The 21,630-nt window shown below is 34.3% G+C and overlaps 1 protein-coding gene across 2 annotated transcripts in view; it reads left to right on the forward strand.

Annotated features, from left to right (window-relative positions):
• The window catches only part of PCDH11X (protocadherin 11 X-linked), a 770,886-nt gene that overhangs the window by 10,776 nt on the left and 738,480 nt on the right, over positions 1-21,630 (forward strand). For both annotated transcript variants that reach the window (XM_036270521.1, XM_036270518.1), the window contains exons 2-4: positions 5,050-5,055; positions 14,075-14,082; positions 17,152-17,159. The gene's annotated coding sequence lies outside the window, so the exon portion shown is untranslated. The remainder of the gene's footprint in view (positions 1-5,049; positions 5,056-14,074; positions 14,083-17,151; positions 17,160-21,630) is intronic.

Raw genomic sequence — 21,630 nt, forward strand, 5'->3', positions numbered from 1 at the left:
CCTGGGGATATAGATGCTACTGAGCCCAAAGGGTAAATTCCTAATCTGGTAAACAAGCTTAGAAAAGGTGAAATAAGCGGAAAGCAGCAGAGTAAAGGGAAAGAATTCAATGTAGCTATTTTGCAAAGGATGACATTTAAAAAAATTATGATATACCACTATTGCACTTGCATATCAAAATTTCTTTTAATCTTTGGTACGACTATATCAGTTGAAACTGTAGTTCAGAATAAACAAAATAAGTTCATGATATAGTCAAATCTATTTTACAAATACTATAGACCTATATTTGTACCATTTCAAAAAAGAACACTATTGGCCACACAGTGTCAATAGATGACCAACCTTTTCAAAACATTTTTCCAGACTGATCCAAAAGTTCCAAGCAGTGTCATCTACTATAGAGCCTTGAAAGCATTAGTTTGTGAAATACTAAAAATGGACATTTCAGGTAATCACTCCGATTTCAGTATAAAATGACCAACTAAATTTTATTTACCTAATTTGAAGCCATTGTTTTTATTTTCTTGTTAGTATTCGACATTTTTTCCCAGGGAAACACCACCACCAATAAAAGAGACTCAGTAGGGGTTATTTTATATTTGCTATCCCCCAAAAACTCCACTCAAAGCAGGAACAAATGTTAAATTAGACACCATGCTGCCTATTTTCTTCTCACCCAGCCTTTTAGACTACAGAACAATAGCCGTTTAATCTAAGTGAACTTTTCATTCACGATCAGTCTAGGAAATCTTCACAGCTCTATTTATTTACGCAGTTCATCTTGGTTTGGAACCAGTGTCAAATGAAAACAAACAGCTCTGAAAGAAGCTATTGAAATAAGTCAAGTTTAAGTGTTTAAACTGTGTGTGTTAGAGGGCTCAACGTGGTTCTGGCAGGGTTAGGGCAATAACTGAAAAAGTTGTCACTTTGAAGCTGGGATTCATGTCTTCACTGTGGCATTGGGATTCAGAAGCCACTGTCTTCCCAATGAAACTGAATTAGTATTTTCTAAGCTCTGATACCTCAATGACAACAGCAGAGCTTGTTTGGTGGCAACTTGAGGATCCCAGTGAACAAAAGGGCCAATTGGATTAAAATGTTTTTTGTAAGTGCTAAATGAACTTGGGTGTCTGCCAAAATTGCCTTGGACTTCATTACTCTTAACATTATTTAATAATGTTAAGCATAGACCGTTTCAATGTGCCCAAGGAGGCACGCATAGCAGCCAAAATGTCACATATCTCTTTTTTTTCGGGGAGGGAAAATACCAAAGTATACAAAAAAGAAAAGAAATAGGAAAAACAAAGCAACGTGAAAAATCACAGACCTCTTTCAATTTTATTTTCAAACACTAGAGATGTTAACTCACTCTATAGAAATTTTCAGTTCTATGAAAATATGCTGTTCATGCCTTAAGAAAAAATGAGAAAAATTGACTTAATGTCCAATGGCATTAGAACTAAAAAAATTATATAAAGTCGAATTCAATGTAAACCAATCAGACTATTTCAGGGTTGTGACAATTGGAAGAAAAATATAATCTCTTGGAATGTTAACAATATTAAACAAAACTGTCAATTCGAGTAATCAAATTCAACTACATAACTTTAAGTCAGTTCTCCTTTTTCCTCTTTTAGAGGCAACGTACATCTTAATAGAATGAGATTTTTAAATATTGGAGATATTAAATAGCAAAATATTGTTTAACGTGACAAAATTTCAATCATCTCATATAATTTTAGTAATGATTTTAAACAAACGGCATGAAGGTAGCCAGTAGATAATGCCATGTAATGTACATTAAATTTTAAAGTACTTACAATTGCTAATAATACAGCAGGATGACAAAAATTAGTAATAAGCGTTAATGAAGAACTGGATTGATTATATTCATTAGAAGAAAATCATAATTCCCAAGTTAAGATTAGGTTCCAGGATGAAGATTGACAACTTAAGTCAACATGATCATTCAAAGAATAGGAAGACACACTGAGAACATAATGTTTAATATTTCCTTTGAAAATGTCATTCCATTTTATATCTTCCTTACACCATACACTAATGATAGCAACTAAATTACCCAAGAATGTGCTTTTGTGGTAGCTAAAACAACTGAATTTCTGAAAACAAAAACCATTTGAAAAACAAAGATGAATCTGCATTAAATGGAAAGAAATTGCCTGGAATAGAACATTTCAGTAACTGCGAAAGGCACTTATACCAGGTTTTTTTGTTTTTATTTATTTATTTATTTATTTATTTATTTATTTATTTATTTATGTTACAGATGTTTCTCCTTTTTCCCCCATTTACACCCTTTTCCCTCTCCCTCCCCGCCCTGTCCTCAGCTTTGTTGTCCATGTCCATTGGTTATGCATACATGTTTATAAGTTCTGTGGTTTATCTCCCCTCCCTTCTGGGGATTGTAAGTCTGTACCCTACTTCCACGTCTCTGGGACTACCCTGTTCTTTAGACTGTTATGTTCATTATATTCCACAAATAAGTGAGACCATATGATACTTGTCTTTCTCTGTTTGGCTTGTTTCGCTTAGGATGACACTTCCCAGGTCCCTCCATGTCATCTAAAAGGATAAGAGATCTTTCTTTCTTACAGCTGCATAGTACTCCATTGTGTATATGTACCACTACTTTTTTATCCATTTGTCTACTGATGGACACTTGGGCTGTTTCCAGATCTTAGTTATTGTAAATAGTGCTGCTATGAACATGGGGGTACACGTATTCTCTCTGATTGGTGTTTCAGGCTTCTTAGGGTATATTCCTAGAAGTGGGATCACTGGATCAAATGGCGGTTCAATTTTTAATTTTTTGAGGTAACACCATATTGTTTTCCATAGTGGCTGCACCAGTCTGCATTCCCACCAGCAGTGTACTAGAGTCCCCTTTTCTCCACACCCTTGGCAAACAACTTGTTGTTTGATGATTTGTTGATGGCGGCCATTCTGACAGGTGTGAGGTGATGCCTCATTGTTGTTTTAATTTGCATCACTCTGATGATTAGTGATGGTGAGCATATACTAGGTTTTAACTGTGTGAATGACTACGTTAACATTTTTTAAATTGTTTTCATTACATTTTAGGGTATTACAGACTTGATCTCATCTGAATCCAACAACAGTGCTGTGAACAGGTGCTACACCATTTTGACATAAGGAAACAGAAAGAAAAGTTGTTGTTGCTTTTTTTTCTTTTTGAAGATCATAAACCTATTCAGTGCCAGGCAGCACTAGATCCTTTTTCTTCTGATCCCCTGAAAAATATCCGTTCCATCAGTCAATGTGCGTACTACAATTATAGTTTCTGGTACTACTAAGGAAACATTTAGCAATGTATTTATGATATTTAATCTTTTAAGAGTTTTGAATTTGTAATAGAAAATTTTGGTGAGCACTCATTGGCTCTTATTAGGCACAATTAGGATAATATCTCTGGTCTTTGTCATTTGAAACACTTGTTAACATAAACATACAGTGATACAATAGTTATCATGGACTAAGAAATAAGGGTGTGATCAAGCTAAATGAGAGAGGAGTACCAGAATGGATAAATTGATAAGCCATTTTAGGAAAAAAACATCATGATTTTGTTCTAATTTAAAATAGGCTTAGAAACCAGAACTAAGCCCAGGTGGTGTGGCTAAGTGGTTGAGCGTTGACCCATGCACCAAGAGGTCGCCGGTTCGATTCCTAGTCAGGGCACATGCCTAGGTTGTGGGCCTGATACCTAGTGGGGGGCATGCAGGAGGTGGCCAGTTGATGCTCTCTGTCATCAATGCTTCTATCTCTCTCTCCATCTCCCTCCCTCTCTCTCTAAAATCAATAAAGAAGCCCTGGCCAGTTTGGCTCAGCGGTTGAGCGGTTGAGCGTAGGCCTGTGGACCAGAGAGTACCAGGTTCGGTTCCCGCTAGGGGCACGTACCACAAAAAAATAAATAAATAAATAAATAAATAAATAAATAAATAAATAAACAAATAAATAAATAAATAAATAAATAAAAGAAAAAAAAATAAAATCAATAAAGAAAAACATATTTTTTTGTTTTTAAAAAGAGAAAGAAACCAGAGCGAAGTTTATAGGAGTTTTCTTTCTCTGCGAAGATTTTTTTAAATTTGTGAAGATTTTTTTTAAAAAATGCTGGAGAGAATAGGTCTGGAGAGGACAGTATTTGGGAGAAAAAAGGAAAATGTATTAGTTATGGGGTGGCTTAGATATAGAATGTTAAGTACTAAACTAAGGTGGATTGCTCTGGCTAAGTCCTGGCAATGCTTGCAAACCAGAACTTTGGGAAGTCTCAGGTTTCTCATTTTGTCTGAATTACATTCAAGCATTTACGTAAGATAAATTTTTGTAATAGTAGTTAACCACATGGCTTAACTAGTCTTACCCACTGGGAGATCACACTTTGTTTTCCCTTGGAAGAACTAGATTATTAGAAGGTATCACAAAAATATCTTTTGTTGTCAGAGAAGCGAGCCCTGTTTAGTTTCTTTAATGAATCTCCTGAGAAAATTAGTAGACTTAAAAATATAAACGATGACACGTATTCTGCCAGAGTGCTGCTTAATATAAAACGCAAACACTCTTGTTATTGTGGTGTTTCCTTAGAATTGCAGTTCTTCTACATGAATTTGATATTTGTTTAAAAAAATTATGATATGCCAAACATTCCAAACAACCCTGTGAATTAGGTGGAGCAGTTATTTTTAACCCCCTTCTCTGTTTTCTTCTTCTTTTTCTTTATTGATTTTAGAGAGAGAACGGGAGAAAGGGAGAGATAGACAGAAGCATCGATGAGAGAGAACACTAATTGGCCGCCTCCCGCATGCCCTCCTCTAGGGATCCAGCCCACAACCTGGAAATGTGCCCTGACCAGGAATCGAACTGGCGACCTTTTGATGCATGGGTCGACACTCAACCACTGAAACACACGGGCTGGGCTTTTTTTCATTTTTTTTTTTTTTTCCAAATGAAGATTCAAACTATGCCAGAATTAGCTAAATGCCTTGCCTAAGGTCATCAGGTTAGTTAGGAGTAGCTGCAAGTTACATGAGCTTTTCACTATGCTATATAGAGGGGGGCACTGGTGTAAATAACTTATCCTGAGAATTATGCAGTGATTTGAATTATTGTCAATAAAGGAAGAGAGAGAAAAGAGGTGCCTTTTAGATATGGAATCTAGTTTTGGGTTCACATTTCTCTGCAGAAAAATGGCAAATTGTGATGAGATGCTCAGATTTGACTGAACTGGAACTATGCTGAGATCACTCATGACTAGCAATGTTTCGATGAAAATACTTAATTTGTACACGGTTAATATTTTCCTTCTGTTCTCATTATTATTCCCTCCAAATAGAGTGAGGATATTTCACTGAAATGCATGTTCATAGACCTTGTGGAATACCCTTGTATCTCTGGTATACTCAGTTTTTTTTCCCTGCATCATTTGGGAAATTTTGTCTTTCTGCAGTACACACACTTTTTCTGAAGTAACTTAATAAAAACACAAATACTGTTTAAGTGTGAACTGTGATCAGTTATACTGACCTAAGATTTGTTGTTTTCCATAAAGATCCATTCTTTTAAAAGTGACCTGCCCAAGGTCACAAAGAACTAGTTAGTGACAGTCTGGAATACCATTTAGGTCTCTGGCCAGTGTGCTTTACACTATATCACACTATAAAAATTTTCAACAGTGAAAGGGCTCAAAATTAGTACTACAAAATTAGATATATAGCTCTGGCCAGTTTTTCTCAATGGTTAAAGCATCGGCCCCACAAACCAAAGAGTCACAGGTTTGAGTCCAGTCAAGGACACGTACCTCAGTTGCGGTTTGGTCCCCAGCCCTCTTTGGGGTCATGCTGGAGGCAACCGATTGATGTGTCTCTATCACATGATGTTTCTCTCTCTCTCTCTCCCTCCCTTCTTCCCACTCTATCTCAAGATAGATGGAGAAAGATCCTTGGGTAAGGATTTTTAAAAAACATTAGGTGTATAATGGTCATTTGGCCTGAAATGTTCCAAAGTGCTAAAACTAATGTGGGTTATAGATTTGGGTAGTAAATATCAAACAAAAGTGTGTTCAGTAGCAAAAATGGTGACTCTGTAAGATTTATGAAGTGTTTGAAAATTTTTCTGAATAAAACCAAAATTTTATAAGGCAATATTACATATTTTAAATGACTTACCATCTCAAACATTAGATATAGCTTCTATATAAAATGTGTTTACTGCAATTTAAGCTTTACTGAAATTTTGCTATATTGCTCTGCTGTATTGCAACATAGATTTGTTTTGAATCCAAGAATTTTGATTTGAAGAGCTATTATAAAACCAGTTTTATAGACACCTTCACTTTAATAGCATGTCTCTGTTACCTAATATCCAAAGATACATTACTGTAAAATTTTAATGTTCCATAAAAACTATGAATTATCTAATTTATGAAACTTATATTTTCCTTATTTACAGAAAATTAGATATTCCCCCTGTTTATTTTAAAGGTGTTTTCTCCCCTGCTAAAAATGTCTAACACATTAGGCTTTTAATAGATTAATGGAACAGAGTTGCACACTTTTGCTTAGCAAACACCTTCAAAGGTCATGTTGTTCTTCAAAATATAAATTAACAAGTGTGGTTCAATGCAAGGAAATCATCTAAAAGCCAGAAACCTCAGTTGTATTTTGCTCTAGTTGTATTCGTTTGAATGAAAATTTATTTTACATAACTGAGATGATATCTTTTATTTCAACACCTAAAGAGTTTCCATTATGAACAGACAACATTTTATCTCCCATAGTTATTTATCTATATATATTTCTTTTTTACCAAAGCCATATATTCCTTCTACATAGCTTAAATTTTTTAAAGAAATAATTTGAATGTCTTCAGCTTAAATTGATCTCAAAGATTTCTAAGGATAGACTTTTTAAATAGCATGAGTGTTTTGAAGCTACTGTACAGATACATTTTGAAATATTAGCTATGTGGTAAAAAAAGTAAGCACAGAAGAGTCTCTTTTCAGAAGCTGTTAAAGACAAACTAGTCAAGTTGCAAACTGTTAAAAGACTAAGTAAAAGGGAACAAAAATTGTTAATAACCTTTCCTTAGTTCTTCTAGAAAAGGCTTACTTGATTAGCTGGTTCTCAAGACTTAACATGTTCACAGTAAATGAAAAATCTAGATTAAATGATTTAATTGAAGATTATGGTTAAAATATAAATGCACATTTACCCACAGTAATTATTTTTTGCACACTTGATACATCACTACACACACACACACACACACACATATATATAGCACTACAAATATATATAATTTTAGTTGGTGTGAATTAATCAAAAGACTCCTTTGTTCCCTAGTAATCTTTACCTTAGACATCTACAACTGTAGCCATGTGAGGTAGGAGGTATTCTAATTATCTCCACATTATAAATATGGAAATTGAAACTTGCCCGAAGTTACACAGATATTAAATAGCCATGTCAGGAACCAAATGCAGATACATATATATTTTTACTTCACAGCCCAGGCTTTCAGCCAAAGTGATAAATAGAAGTTTACTTTTGTCTATATTTCTGAAACATCATTTAGCTGTATTAATAATGACTATGTACATTGATATTTTATTTTTAGATATCTTTAGACAAATGTTTTATATCTTTCTCAGCTTTATTAACTTTATTAGAGCAGGTGAACACCATGCCTAGAGGAAACAAAAATCTACATCTGTTAGACTGAATATTAAGGTATTTTTTTTCTTCTGGACACCTTAATGCTAGGAGAAAAATTCAATCTATAAAATCCACTGTCATTAACAATTCAGTTACAGCCTGGAAAATGTGGACACATACAATTTATAGGTCTGATTTAAAACTTAAGTTTTTTCCTTTGGTAACTGCATTTTTGTTGCAGATTATATAGTCAGTGTAAACAAATTAAAATTATAGATGACATTATCTTTTGCATTAAAAATGTTGCATTTGTATATCATTTATATATAAATTTGACAGGTTTGACTAAAGGCATATAGCAATTTTGATTTTTTTTTTAATGGATTTGCCTGGACAATCCAAAGTTCAAATAATGGCTTTCAGTTCTAGTCTGTTCAGAATCCTGATACATAATGCTGGGATAAAACTAGCAGGATCTAACGCCTCACTGCATTCAACAGCTAAATCACTCACATTCACTGGGCCCACAAAGGGAGACTTGAATTTATTTACAGTCCCCAACTGCATAGTATCACACCTCCTTGAACCAATCAATGATCTTTAACTGACTTTTTCTCAAATGAACTGCTAGTTTTATTTTTACGTGTACATGAGTCTTTTTTTCAATATTAATCAGTCTGTTGCTGTTAACATAACTTTGGAAGCTACGGACCAACTTCAAAGAGCCAAGAGCTTGCCAAACAAGGAAATAGCACGCAGATAATCCAAGAACTTGGACATTAGAATTATTGTCTAAATAACTCCGTGTATAGTTCTACTTCAGACAAATAAAGAACAGCGATTTCTTTTTCTTTAACCATATCTTTACGGCTTATCAGCCAGGAAGGAAGACTGTGACTCAAGAATATTGATCAAAGATTAGTCAAAAGATAAATTATCTTCATTTGGATTTATTTTTAAATAAGTGATTATAGCCCTGGCCAGTTTGGCTCAGCAGTTAGAGCGTCGGTCTTCGGTCCAGAGAGACCCGGGTTCGGTTCCCACTAAGGGCACGTATCTCGGTTGCAGTTTGTCCCCGGCTCTTGTTGGGTTGTGCGGGTGGCAGCTACTTGATGTGTCCCTTTCATGTAGATGTTTCTCTCTCTCTCCCTCCCTCCCACTCTATCTGAACAAAATATCGAAAAATGTCCTCGGGTGAGGATAAAAAAAATAAATAATTAATTAATTAAAAGATAAGTGATTATAATGCAACAATGAAGTACATGTAGTACGAAAATAAACCAGATGAACACGGATGCTTCTGCTTGACTCATACAAAAAGGAAAGCTTAGCATAGTGGAATATTACCTAAGTAGACTCTCATTTTAGTAGACAAACATCATGTATTGTTTAATTATAGTGATATTTTTAAATCTTGAAAAAATAGAACCACTTCTGAAAAGTACAAGTACACACACACCTTTCAAAATTGATGATACAGAACGGTCTTCAAATTAGATATAGAAAAATAGAAGTTAATCTTTAATAATTCCTAAAAATTGTATTTCTCTTACTAATATTCCACTTTGTTACTTGAGATTCTGGTATTCATAGTAAAGAACCTATTTTGTAGATTTTAGATTGTCTTCCTGATATCAGGATATGTTACCACCAGATAAAAGTGGATTGTCACTTCAGAAAGTGACTTGTTGAAAGATTAAAGATTTTACTTTAATGTCACTGTTTTCTATTTCTGGATCTTCTAATTTAGTTCTTATTGGTATATGTTGTACTCAGACATGGCATATTTCTTCTTTAATTGATTTAATATCTGAAATTACATAGGAAATCATATTTATGTATATATTCAAAACATTGAATAAAATAAATAGTTAAGCCCAACTTACTATATTTTTCTTTACATGTTTCATTAATTAATACTTAATCAATGCCTAACCTTCTCCAGAGACTTTGATTAGCTTATTCCTGGCTTACTCCACATTTTGTAATATTTTCCTGAACTATTTTTTTTTTTAACAAAACTTGCAATCATGGGAATTTAAAATAGTAATTTTAGCCCAACTGGTGTGGCTCAATGGTTGAGAGTCAACCCATGCACCAAGAGGTCACTGATTTGATTCTCGGTCAGGGCACATGCCCAGGTTGTGGGCCCGATCCCCAGTGGGGGGCATGCAGGAGGTAGCCAATCCATGTTCTCTCTCATCAATGTTTCTCTCTCTCTCTCCCTCTTCCTTCTTCTGTCTCTAAAATCAATAAACAAACAAACAAAACATTTAAATAGTAATTTTAGACAACTACTCCACAGAGTGGAACAGAGATTTAAACTACGTCCCTGACCTCTATGGCACAAATTATTGTATTTTCAGACTGATTTTAAAAAGGCGTATCTACAACTAAAATGTCTATTATCCTTTTCAATTAAATAAAAAACTATAAACAAATGTTCTTCTGTTCAGTTACTGACTCCATTTCTTTCTTTTTTTTTTTTTATTCACACCCGAGGACATTTTTCCATTTTTTTGTTCAGATAGAGAAGAAGAGAGAGAGAGAGAGAGAAACATCGAAGTGAAAGGGACACATCGAGTGGTTGCCACCCACACGACCCAACCAAGGCCGGGGACAAACTGCAACTGAGGTACGTGCCCTTAGCGAGAACCGAACCCAGCTCTCTCTGGACCACAGGCCATCGCTCTAACCGCTGAACCAAACCGGCCAGGGCCTGACTCCATTTCTATTGGGGCATTGTGCTCAGCTTACAAGAGTAAATGTGAAATATTCACTGCAGGACTATTTGTAATGAGGAGCCACTTAATCTTTTTGATATAGTGTAGTAAACGATGTAATTGAACCTAATAAGGTTTTTTAAAGATTCACACAAGAAGAAAGATTTCTGGCCATTCCCTTGATTTACTCTGAATTCCTGCATAACTACCCAAACAGTTTCTTGGTTGTGAAATAAAAATAATGGTCACTGAACATTTTTTTCTGAGAGATTGAAAGTAAGGCATAAGACATTAAAAAATTATCTTACTCAGAAGAACTGAACTGAAAGATGTGAGGCTTTAAATATTTTACATGTATACACCTATATTTATATTTAAGTGCATTTATATTTAGAAATGATCACAAATACTAAATACTGACATGCTCATAAATAAATTTTCAAAATTAAATGTTATGCATAACATTATGAAAACTGATATGTTGATACATAACTAAGTCATATATTTTTCTAAACATAATTTGGAATTATAGAATTATGATATATGCATATATTCATATATTATACAGTATTTACATAGAGGCATATCTGGATACATACATTCATATATTATTGTTTTGACAGATGGCAATGTAATGATTCGACACATGATCTTAAATACAAATTTATAATTATTATATATAGTAGTCATGGAAAAACAAACTAGATTTTTAAAGTTTTCATCTACATAAGCAATTCCAAATATTTTTTTATGGGAAATAAAATATACTTTTTATTGACTCATTAGTAACAAGGATCACCGTATTCCATCCAGGTCAGAGAAAGTTGCCAAGTTCAAAAAGTAGGGAGAGTGATCTGATACCTTATCAGGGTTTTTGCCGAATAGTTTTCATAACCTTCCACTTTCCATCACCTTATTCTTTCCTTTGACTCTATTTTAAATTTCTTTTCTTTATTGATTTTAGAGAGAGAAAGGGAGAGGGAGAGAGAGATAGAAACATTGATGAGCAAGAACATTGATTGGCCGCCTCCTGCATGCCCCTCATTGGGAATCGGGCCCACAACTTGGGCATGTACCCTGACCATGAATAGAACCAGTAACCTCTTGGTGCATGGGTCAGTGCTCAACCACTGAGCCACATCGGCTGGGCTGACTGTATTTTTTTCTTTCTTTTTTTTCACTGAATTTTCACCTCTCTTTGTTCATAAAGTGACTTGTTGAAAGATTAAATAGTTTACTTTCATGTCACTGTTTACTATGTCTGTTCTTCTACACAAGTGCATCTATCTATGCCCAAAACAATAATGTCTGAAAATCTCTTTTATTATGTTGTTATAAAATTATCTGTTTTTCTAAAACCAAAGAAAAATTACAAATAAGTATATGTTCCTGGGCTGCTAAGGCAAATATTTGTTCCATACATATTTGTTTACTCTCACTTGTCTTGTAGATGCAGAATAAAATAGTATATGCTCAAGAGAATAAGGCTTTGATTTATATATCTAAATGTTGCCTGATAAATAAAATAAACATATAAACATGTTCTTCTTTTTGACTAGCATTTTGAAGAGAGGTGAGAATAAATAGATAATTTTTCTGTAATAAAAATGATTTTTATGTGTAATACTATGTTTATGTACCCATTTGTTTTTGTTTTTATTTCTTTGTTTGTTTGTTATCCTCACCCGAGGACATTTTTGCATTTATTTTTAGATGGAGCAGGAGGAAGAGAGGGAGGAAGAGAGAGAGATAAACATCGATGTGAGAGAGACACATCGACTGGTCGCCACCCACACGGCCCTGTTGGGGCTGGGGATGAACTGCAACCAACATAGCTGCCCTTAGTGGGAACTGAACCCAGGACTCTCTTGTCCACAGGCTGACGCTCTAACCATTGAGCCAAACCAGCTAGGGCATACCCATTTGTTTTTTATCAAGTATATGAGTCACCAATAACTTTTTTCTGAAAACTAAGACTCTTTCTGCTGCTGTTACTGACTCTTGGAAAAAGGCAACACTAAAAACAAACTAACCTATCATAAAAGTATTCAGTTAATCATTTAATTCAATTTTTAGGAATATCTAGTTTAAATTAAAAATTTATTCATTAAAAAAAAAAAACATAGAAATGCTGTTTTTCAAAAAGTTCATTACCCCATCTGGGCTTCAAGTAAAGTGATTTTCATAAATAAGGCAGTGATATATTTAACTCAGAAGAATTTAAAACAAATAAAACTTAGATTTTTCAAGAGAAACATTTATTTTATACTGTTAGTCAATATAAAAGAGGCTCTGGATTGCAATATGAGTTTCTTCATTTTCAAGTTATTAACAAAAGGTAAGATATGGGCTGCATATTGTACCTAATAATACACATTATTTTAACATAAACTGATTGAAATCATTTGTATAGAAATGGTAGTTTTACGTTTAATTATTTTCAAAAGGAAGGAAATAGCCCAGCATGGTTGTAAAACTTATCTAAAAGGTAAATTTATATAAAATTATATATTTTACAACAAGAAATATTTTGACATAACTTAAAGCTAAAATTGTATGTGATGTTAACATATTAAAACATTTAACATCAATTATTTGTTTTTCAAAATGATTTTCATTGTGTAGATTCATCATAGACTCTTTTTGTGTGTGTGTGTTTCCAGATTCTTTTATTTTTTATTTTTATAATTATTTATTATAAAATATTTATTAATTTTATAATTAATTATAAATTATTTATTAATTTGTTTTTGTTACAGATGTTTCTCCTTTTTCCCCCATTCACACCCTCCTCCCCATCCCCCCGCCCTATCCCCAGCTTTGTTATCTATATCCATTGGTCATGCATACATGCATGTAAGTTCTGTGGTTTATCTCTTCCCCCTACAACACCCCCTCTTCTGAGGTTTGTCAATCTGTACCCTAACTCTATATCTCTGGGTCAATTTTGTTCATCAGTTTTTTTAGTTCATTATATTCCACAAATAAGTGAGATCATGTGATATTTGTCTTTCTCTGTTTGCCTTGTTTCACTTAGGATAATACTTCCTAGGTTCTTCCATGTCGTCTCAAAGGATAAGAGATCTTTCTTTCTTACAGCTGCATAGCACCCCATTGTGTACATGAACCACAGCTTTTTTATCCACTTATCTACTGATGGATACTTGGGCTGTTTCCAGATCTTAGTTATTGTAAATAGTGCTGCTATGAACATGGGGTACATATATTCTTTCTGATTTGTGTTTCAGGCTTCTTAGGGTATATTCCTAGCAGTGGGATCACTGGGTCAAATGACAGATCAATTTTTAACTTTTTGAGGTAACACCATAGTGTTTTCCATAGTGGCTGCACCAGTCTGCATTCCCACCAGCAGTGTTTTAGAGTCCCCTTTTCTCCACACCCTCGCCAACACTTGTTGTTTGATGATTTGTTGATGGCGGCCATTCTGGCAGGTGTGAAGTAATACCTCAGAGCTGTTTAATTTGCATTTCTTTGATGATTAATGACGTTAAGCATTTTTTCATATGTCTCTTGGCCATTTGTAGGTCCTGTTTGGTAAGGTGTCTATTTAGGTCATCATAGACTCTTTAAATATCAGACTCCCAAGCCTGGCTGGTGTGGCTCAGTGGATTGAGCATCTTCCCATGAACTGAGAAATCCTGGTTCGATTCTTGGTCAGGGCACATGCCCGGGGTTGTGGGTTTGATCCCCAGTACGGGGCGTGCAGGAGGTAGCAGATGGATGTTTGTCTCTCACATCCATCGATGTTTCTATCTCTCCCTTTTTCTCTCTCTAAAACTCAATAAAAACATATTAATAAATATCAGCCTCCCACACTTTTTTAAAAATGACATTTTAGCTCAGCTGGTGTGGCTCAGTGGATTGAGCATCATCCCATGGACTGAGAGGCAAAGGTTCGGTTCCTGGTCAGGTCACATGCCCAGGTTTCAGGCTCGATCCCCAGCAGGGGGCGTGCAGGAGGCAGCCAATCCATGTTTCTTTCTCACATCTATGTTTCTCCCTCACCCTTTCTGTTTTTCTAAAATCAATGAAAACATATTTTTAAAAAATTACACTTGTTATGAGTCCTCCAGGTTTTACCTACATAACAGCCTTTGTCAGCAATATAAGTGAAAGATGCTTAAGAGATAGAGGCAAGAATCTGGGTTGTCAAGATATGTTAAAGAACTTTTTATATGAGAGAATAAAATCCTGAGTGATTTTTAAAATCTACTGATCACGTTAACAATGTGCTTTCGCGAACAAGTGGTGACTAGGGAAAAGACTTAACTGAGGGAATTCACAACACTGGTCTTTCTTCAAGTGGGGTAGATCTCTTCCTGTCCTTTTTTGCTTTGTATATGATGTAAGAACAATCATTCACGTGCAAATGTTATCCCTGCATATGTGCATTAGGAGAGATGGAGTAACCTGTCTATCCAAGCTTTTATTGACAGTCTGTGTTCCATTGCAGAGGAAATCTACAAATTACATAGAGGCAATTTTCTTTTTTACTTTTCTTCCAGCTTATCTTTGTGTTACCTTAGTTGTTTTTTCTTTACAGTTACCTGTGTTAGTAGGGTATACTGTACATAGTTTAGATTCAATTAATTATGTTGACTAAAACTCATCTTTTTTTGAGCCCCTTTATTTTCTGCTTCTCACTGCCCCACCTTTTATATTATCTGTCTTTTTATCAAGTCTCAGGTAACTAATTTTTCTTAACTTAGGCAATCTTCTGCTCACTCCAGATGCAACTTACATTATTAAGAGGCCCACCTATTTTGGTGATTTTCTAAGTAAGTTTTTCTGTCCACCCAATTTATATATTCTCCAAATGTTTAGAATTAATTTTCTGTATGTATATAAGTGACTTATATAGAGAATTGAATAGCAGTGGAAAGTCTGACTGAGATACCTAGGCTGAATATATAAAGTAGAACCATATAGAATTGCTATTTTTTCAGGTCAAAATTGGTATAATATCAGCAATTTTATATGGTTAAATCTAATATTCAAAAGCCACAGTCCAGGAGATGTACTGAAAGGCAGAAATCATAACTTGACTGTTACTAACTCCCAAGTTACAATGTTATCCGTGGAGACAGTTCCTGAATATAGTCCTCACATATGCAGATTTGTTAAGATCATTACATAAGACTTAAGTAAAAATTAGTGTTGGAGAAGCTTTATGAATAATGCATATTTCTGGAGAATGTGAGATTTGTAAAGTTGGGACTTTGACCTAATTTTCACACGAGTTCCCGAAAATGAAACATAGTTCCATTAAGTGTCCTTAGTACAAATTACCCAATTATGCAACATCAATTTCAATGAGATGTAGCATCAAGCAAATCTATTTTCCAATTCAATTACTTATTGAATGAGCGGACATTTTTCTAATAAGGAGATAGGCATTTGGATCAAAATATTGTATTTGATTCTTTCTATAGAAGATTTATAGTGTTTGTACTTTGATATGGATTATAAAAACACATAGAATAAGACCTGCATATAATTATTTACCCATTATCAGAAAATTGAAAAAATTGTATTCCAAGGAAAACTTAAATTAACAAAATCATTTGCCATCAAATGCCTTTCCAATTTTTCCTAGTCACATTGTCATAGAGATCAGATCTTTACTGAGTGATCCCCTTAATAAACTTGATTTAGATTCAAATTCCAAGACATTGCTAGGTTGAGTTTGTTTTAATATAAATGAACACGAACATATTTTGTCTTATATAAAGTCTGTGTAGTAGTTAAGAGCTTTAACTTTGGAGTCAGATAAATCTGCTTTCAAATTGTAACTGAATACCTTAATTGCTCTGACACCTTGGGCAATTTTCTTAAACTCTTAGAGACTTATGCTCTCATATATAAATAAAAGTGACAATAACAGTACATAGGGTAGTTATTAAATGTACTGAGCACAGTGCTTGGTATTCAGTAAGAACTCAATAAAATGGTAACTACTATTATTTTAATAACTGATTATAAACTTTAGAAGTTGTATTAAGATGAAGCTAATTACTGAGTGTATCAAGATATTTGTCACCATATTAATTCACAGAAGCATGGATCTTTATTTCCTTTATAGTTTATTTTAATAAGATTATGACTTGCAGGAATTTACCAGTGTGTATATAATCTTGGAAGCAGGAATTCAAATAGCCTGAGTGAGAACTATCCAATTTCCTAGATTATTTTCAATCACTTATTGATAGTGTGATTACTGATAAAGCCTACTCTTTGCTAAATGGTGGAAATTTTACCCTTCTTGGATTGGTGGCAGTGCTGGCCATAGCAGTCAGTATAAATAAAGAATATTGTTCTTGACAACTTAAGCAATGTTAATATGATATGATCTTCCCTTTTACCAAATGCAAGTCTTCACCTTAGTAAAATTAACCCCAATTTGCCCTGGCCAGTTTGGCTCAGCAGTTAGAGCATCGGCCCGTGGACCAGAGACTCCCAGTTTGGTTCCCACTAAGGGCATGTACCTCGGTTGCAGTTGGTCCCCGGCCCCATGGGGTCATATGAGTGGCAGCCAGTCGATGTGTCTCACTCACATCGATGTTTCTCTCTCTCTTCCTCCCTCTCTCCTTCCTGCTCTGTCTGAAAATAAATGCAAAAATGTCCTCCGGTGAGGATAAAAAAAAAAAATTAACCCCAATTCCTTTAAAAAATGTATGAAAATTGTTTTAAACGATAGTATATAATTAAAGTTGCCATTGTTAATTTGGATTTTTATGGTGATTCAGAATATTATCAACAAGAATACCACACACAAATCATGAAATAGCTTTCTCTAAGTGGTTCTGCTCATTTATAATTAACCAGTGAAGATGTAAGAAAATATTAAATACTTTAAAATATTATTTATTGCCCTGGCCGGTTTGGCTAAGTGGTTGGATCATTGGCCCGTGGACCAAAGAGTCGTGGATTTGAGTCAAGGGCATGTACCTTGGTTGTGGTTCAAGGGTTCGAGCCCCGTCCCTGGTTGGGGTTGTGTGGGAGGCAACTAATCAGTGTATCTCTCTCACATTGATGTTTCTCTCCCTCTCTCTCTCCTTCCTTCCCTCCCTCCCACTCTATCTGAAAATTAATGGAAAAATATCCTGGGATGAGGATTAAAAAATAATGAAATAAAATATTATCTATTTATTAGATAACACTTTAAATTTATTTTAACTTGTTTCTAAGTCTTTAATAATGCATTTATTGGCTTATTTGAGAAAATTCTATTTCAAAATAAATATGTTAGTTCATTCTCCAATGACTGTTCAGCCGACATGTATGTTGTTGTGGGCTGCCTTTTTTTTTTTTATGCTCTAAGTGATATTTTACTTCTAAACTGATCATTTTGTGTGGTCAAAGAAGATATTATTTATTATAAAATTGAATATTTTCAAATATTTTAGATTTGAGCCACCAGATATGGAAATAACCCAGGTAATTATGCAAGTTTTTAAAAGATTCACATAATAGTACACATAGGCATAGTTTATCATGTTAAAAGACATTTGTTTAAACATATATTACTTGATCCTACTTAAAAAGGCCAATTTTGTTGATGAACTTTATTCAGTCCTAGGAACGGACCCAAGAATAAGGTTTTTTTTTTCTATTTTAACATGATAAAGTCAGAAAGCTTTGGAAACAAGCAGATATAAAATAGAAAAATGGTTAAGAATAATACTCAATTTTCATTTATGGAAACTGAAGTGAGAAAATGACTGATAAAATCACTTAACTGCCATTACTCCTAGAAGTTGTAGTTTCCCTTTGTGATATATTAAAAATGATGAATAGACCAAACTTTATTTTAAGATTATTTTTGTTAACATAAAATATAATAATCAGATTTACATTTTTTTATTAATTTGATTTTTACTCACTTGATTTATTTTTTAAATGGTTTTAACAATATATTTAAATGTAGCAGTTGTTTTGCAGAATTTTAGTCCTACCTTCTCCTCAGATAAAGAAATACACAGAAGAAGCCTGGCCAATGTGGCTCAGTGTCTGAGTGTCGACCTATGTACCAAGAGGTCGCAGGTTCAATTCCCACTCAGGGCACATGCCCAGGTTGTGGGCCCGATCCCCAGTGGGGGGCATGCAAGAGGTGGCCAATTGATATTCTCTCACATCGATGTTTCTATCTCTCTCTCCCTCTCCCTTCCCCGCTCTCTAAAAATCAATAAAGGAAAAAAATTTAATAAAATAAATAAAATTAAATTTTAAAAAATAATAAAAAAAGAAATATACAGAAGATGAATTTTGAGGCCCCAAATTCTGCTTCTCTCCAAAATGTAGTTTCATCATACAGTCTTTTGGCATTCTTTAAACTAGACCCCGGACAGTTTTTATCTAGACATTGTATATTTCATACATGCATACATAAGTTATATGTGTTTATTTTTATTTATTTTTTCCTTTATTGATTTTAGAGAGAGAGGAAGTGAGGAGAGAGAGAATAAAAACATTGATGAGAGAGAACATTGATTGGCCGCCTCCTGCATGCCCCCACTGGGGATGGCCCACAACCTGGGCATTTGTCCTGACCTGGAGGGAATTGATGCATGGGTCGACGCTTGAGCACTGAGCCACACCAGCCAGACAGTGTTTATTTCTTAAATCAACATTTGTAGTAACTTATCTCCAAAAGAAATTTCAAACATCAAAACACTTTAATATTGGGATAGAAACATTATATTCACAATAATGTTCATTGGTGACAGGTACTATATTTTAGAAAAGTTTTACACTAAAATAAGTGATCATGATTAATAGATATAGGGCAAAATAAACAGAATGCTCAATGTTTGGTGATAAGAAATTGGAATAAAAGGAAAACAAAGTTTGGTGATAAGAAATTGACATTGAATCAGTGAATACCTAGGATTTTTTTCTTGAACAATTTAGTATATTTTATGTGAATAATTTAAGGGACTATAAAGTGGAGAGATAAGCACAACTGTACAAGTGAGGGAGGAGAAGTAAGGTTGCTATTCAAACACGATTCAAGTGGATTGCCTTTGTGATGACATGTGTTTCCTCTTGCTTGAAGTATCTCCCAAATAAAACTTACTGGAAAAATAAGAATGCAAGTGGAGGAATGTCTTTTGTTTGCTAAGCACAGCCACTTAAAAGGCTTGATTTCCACTAGAAAAGGTTGTTTTGTTTTAAAAGGATAAAATGGGCATTTGATGTTTCTCACCTTTCATGGTTGTGACAATTCTCTTAGATATCTCAAATTCTTTAAGTGGAGGTTTGTCATAATCTTCACAATACACCTGTTTAAAAAATTGTGGCCCACAGAAATCTGAAACGACAACAGAAACGTTTCTCAAGATAAGTCACAAGGCGTGTAAATTTCAGTTGTCTCACCTGTGGGAATTTCTTACTGCTCATCTAATAAGGCACCCAGGTGAAGGGAATGTTAATAGCACCGAAGGACGTAATGCCTGTATGCAAGTTAATTTTGAATTTAGGCTTAGGCTTAAACTGGTGGAAAGATAATAGGCAATGTGGAATTTGGTACTTAACCACAGTTATTGAGTGCAAGAAAAATACAACAACAAAATAGAAACTCCCCTGCTGTTGATAGGAGCTAGTGTCTATATTCCTTGTTGTTTTCCCTTAACCAGCTGTATCCATGAAGTGACATCTGAACATGCACAGAAGAGCAGAGAGTAAACATTTTACTCATAGTGTCTGTGAAATCTAAAAAGAGATGAAGGCTTTCTACTATCAAAAACACCAAGGATGTGGTCTTACAGATCTATGCATCTAAGGATCAGAGAGAAGCAATGAGATATATATTCCTATTTCAACATAGTTCAAATAGTTTCACTTTTAACAGAAACTTCTGTATAACCCTTATGGATATAAAGGTGAACAGGGAGAATCAATACCAAAGGCAGACTGGACCTGATGAATTATCTCATAAGCTTGAATCGACCAATGAAGATGGTTTTCTACTGGAGACTGTTGTTTCCTGTAGCTGATGTGTTAGTTTCTTCTTTCCCCAGTCATCTTTCTCTGATTTTTGTCTTTCCTTTTATAAATTAAATTTTATTTTTCCCATCATCATTTATCCTCTCTGTGCCCTATTCCACCTCCCCTCACCCCCTTCCCTTCCTGGAATCACCACACTGTTGTCCATGTCCATGAGTTCTCTCTCTTTTTTTTCTTTTTGCTCCATCACTCTTTCTTTCTATATTAGCAAAATTTTAAGTCAGAACTTTTAACCTCTTTTAGCCATGTGGTCGTTTGCTTGACTCTCTCTTAATCTTAAAAATATTAGAATAACTTTCTTACCCCTATAATAACACTTCTTTTAAATATGACATTTGTTTTATTCTAAGTAATCTGTAGCAAGTTCTTCAAGTCTCATGGACAAAAATCAGGGAATTTCATTATCAGTAGTAGTAAAAATATGTCGGTGAAGCAGAAGAAAGTAACTTATGAAAGTATTAACTTTTCGAACATCCTGTAATATACCTGCAGTCTCTATTTTTTTCTTACACCTGAAAACTCACATAACCTTTTGCTTCTCTGTACAGCACACACTAAGGTTTGTATTGCTGGAATCAATACTTGGCAGGTAGCTCATCATAGCAATACTGCACCTGAAATTTGGTATTGTACTCAATATCCAATTTTTCTACAGTAAATGTGCTTAGGCTTTAAAGTAACTTTTGTGTCACTTTGCAGCTATGCAAATTTACTGGTAAGTCATCCAGCCAGCAGGATTAAAATAAAAGAACTCAAAGCATTAAATATTGGACACCCTGGCTTTATTGTAACAGAATTTATCAAGGAGGAAGCTATTCTTTGAGAAGAGGTCAACTATAGTAAGCTGTATTTTGACTTTCATTGTATAAAGCATGGCCTCTTGAATGTCAGAACAACTACCTTTAAAATACACATATCCCGAATGTGTCAATTACTGATGAAAATCATTCTCGTTGACAATTTTATTGTCATTGTTTTGTTTGGAATGAATTATGCACATTGACATGTTGCATTACCAAGAGCCAAGAGTAATGTGAGGAGAAAATTATGATTTAGTTCTCAGAAATTTGTGATTTATGCTATTAATTAATAATAAAAATGGTGTGTGTGTGTATGTGGGGGGGGGGTGGAGAGTCAGAAAGCTAGTATTTTAATTAACCCACCAAAATAACATTTTACTGGAG

Source organism: Molossus molossus, unplaced genomic scaffold (assembly GCF_014108415.1).
Source record: "Molossus molossus isolate mMolMol1 unplaced genomic scaffold, mMolMol1.p scaffold_m16_p_2, whole genome shotgun sequence".
Lineage (NCBI taxonomy): Eukaryota > Metazoa > Chordata > Mammalia > Chiroptera > Molossidae > Molossus > Molossus molossus.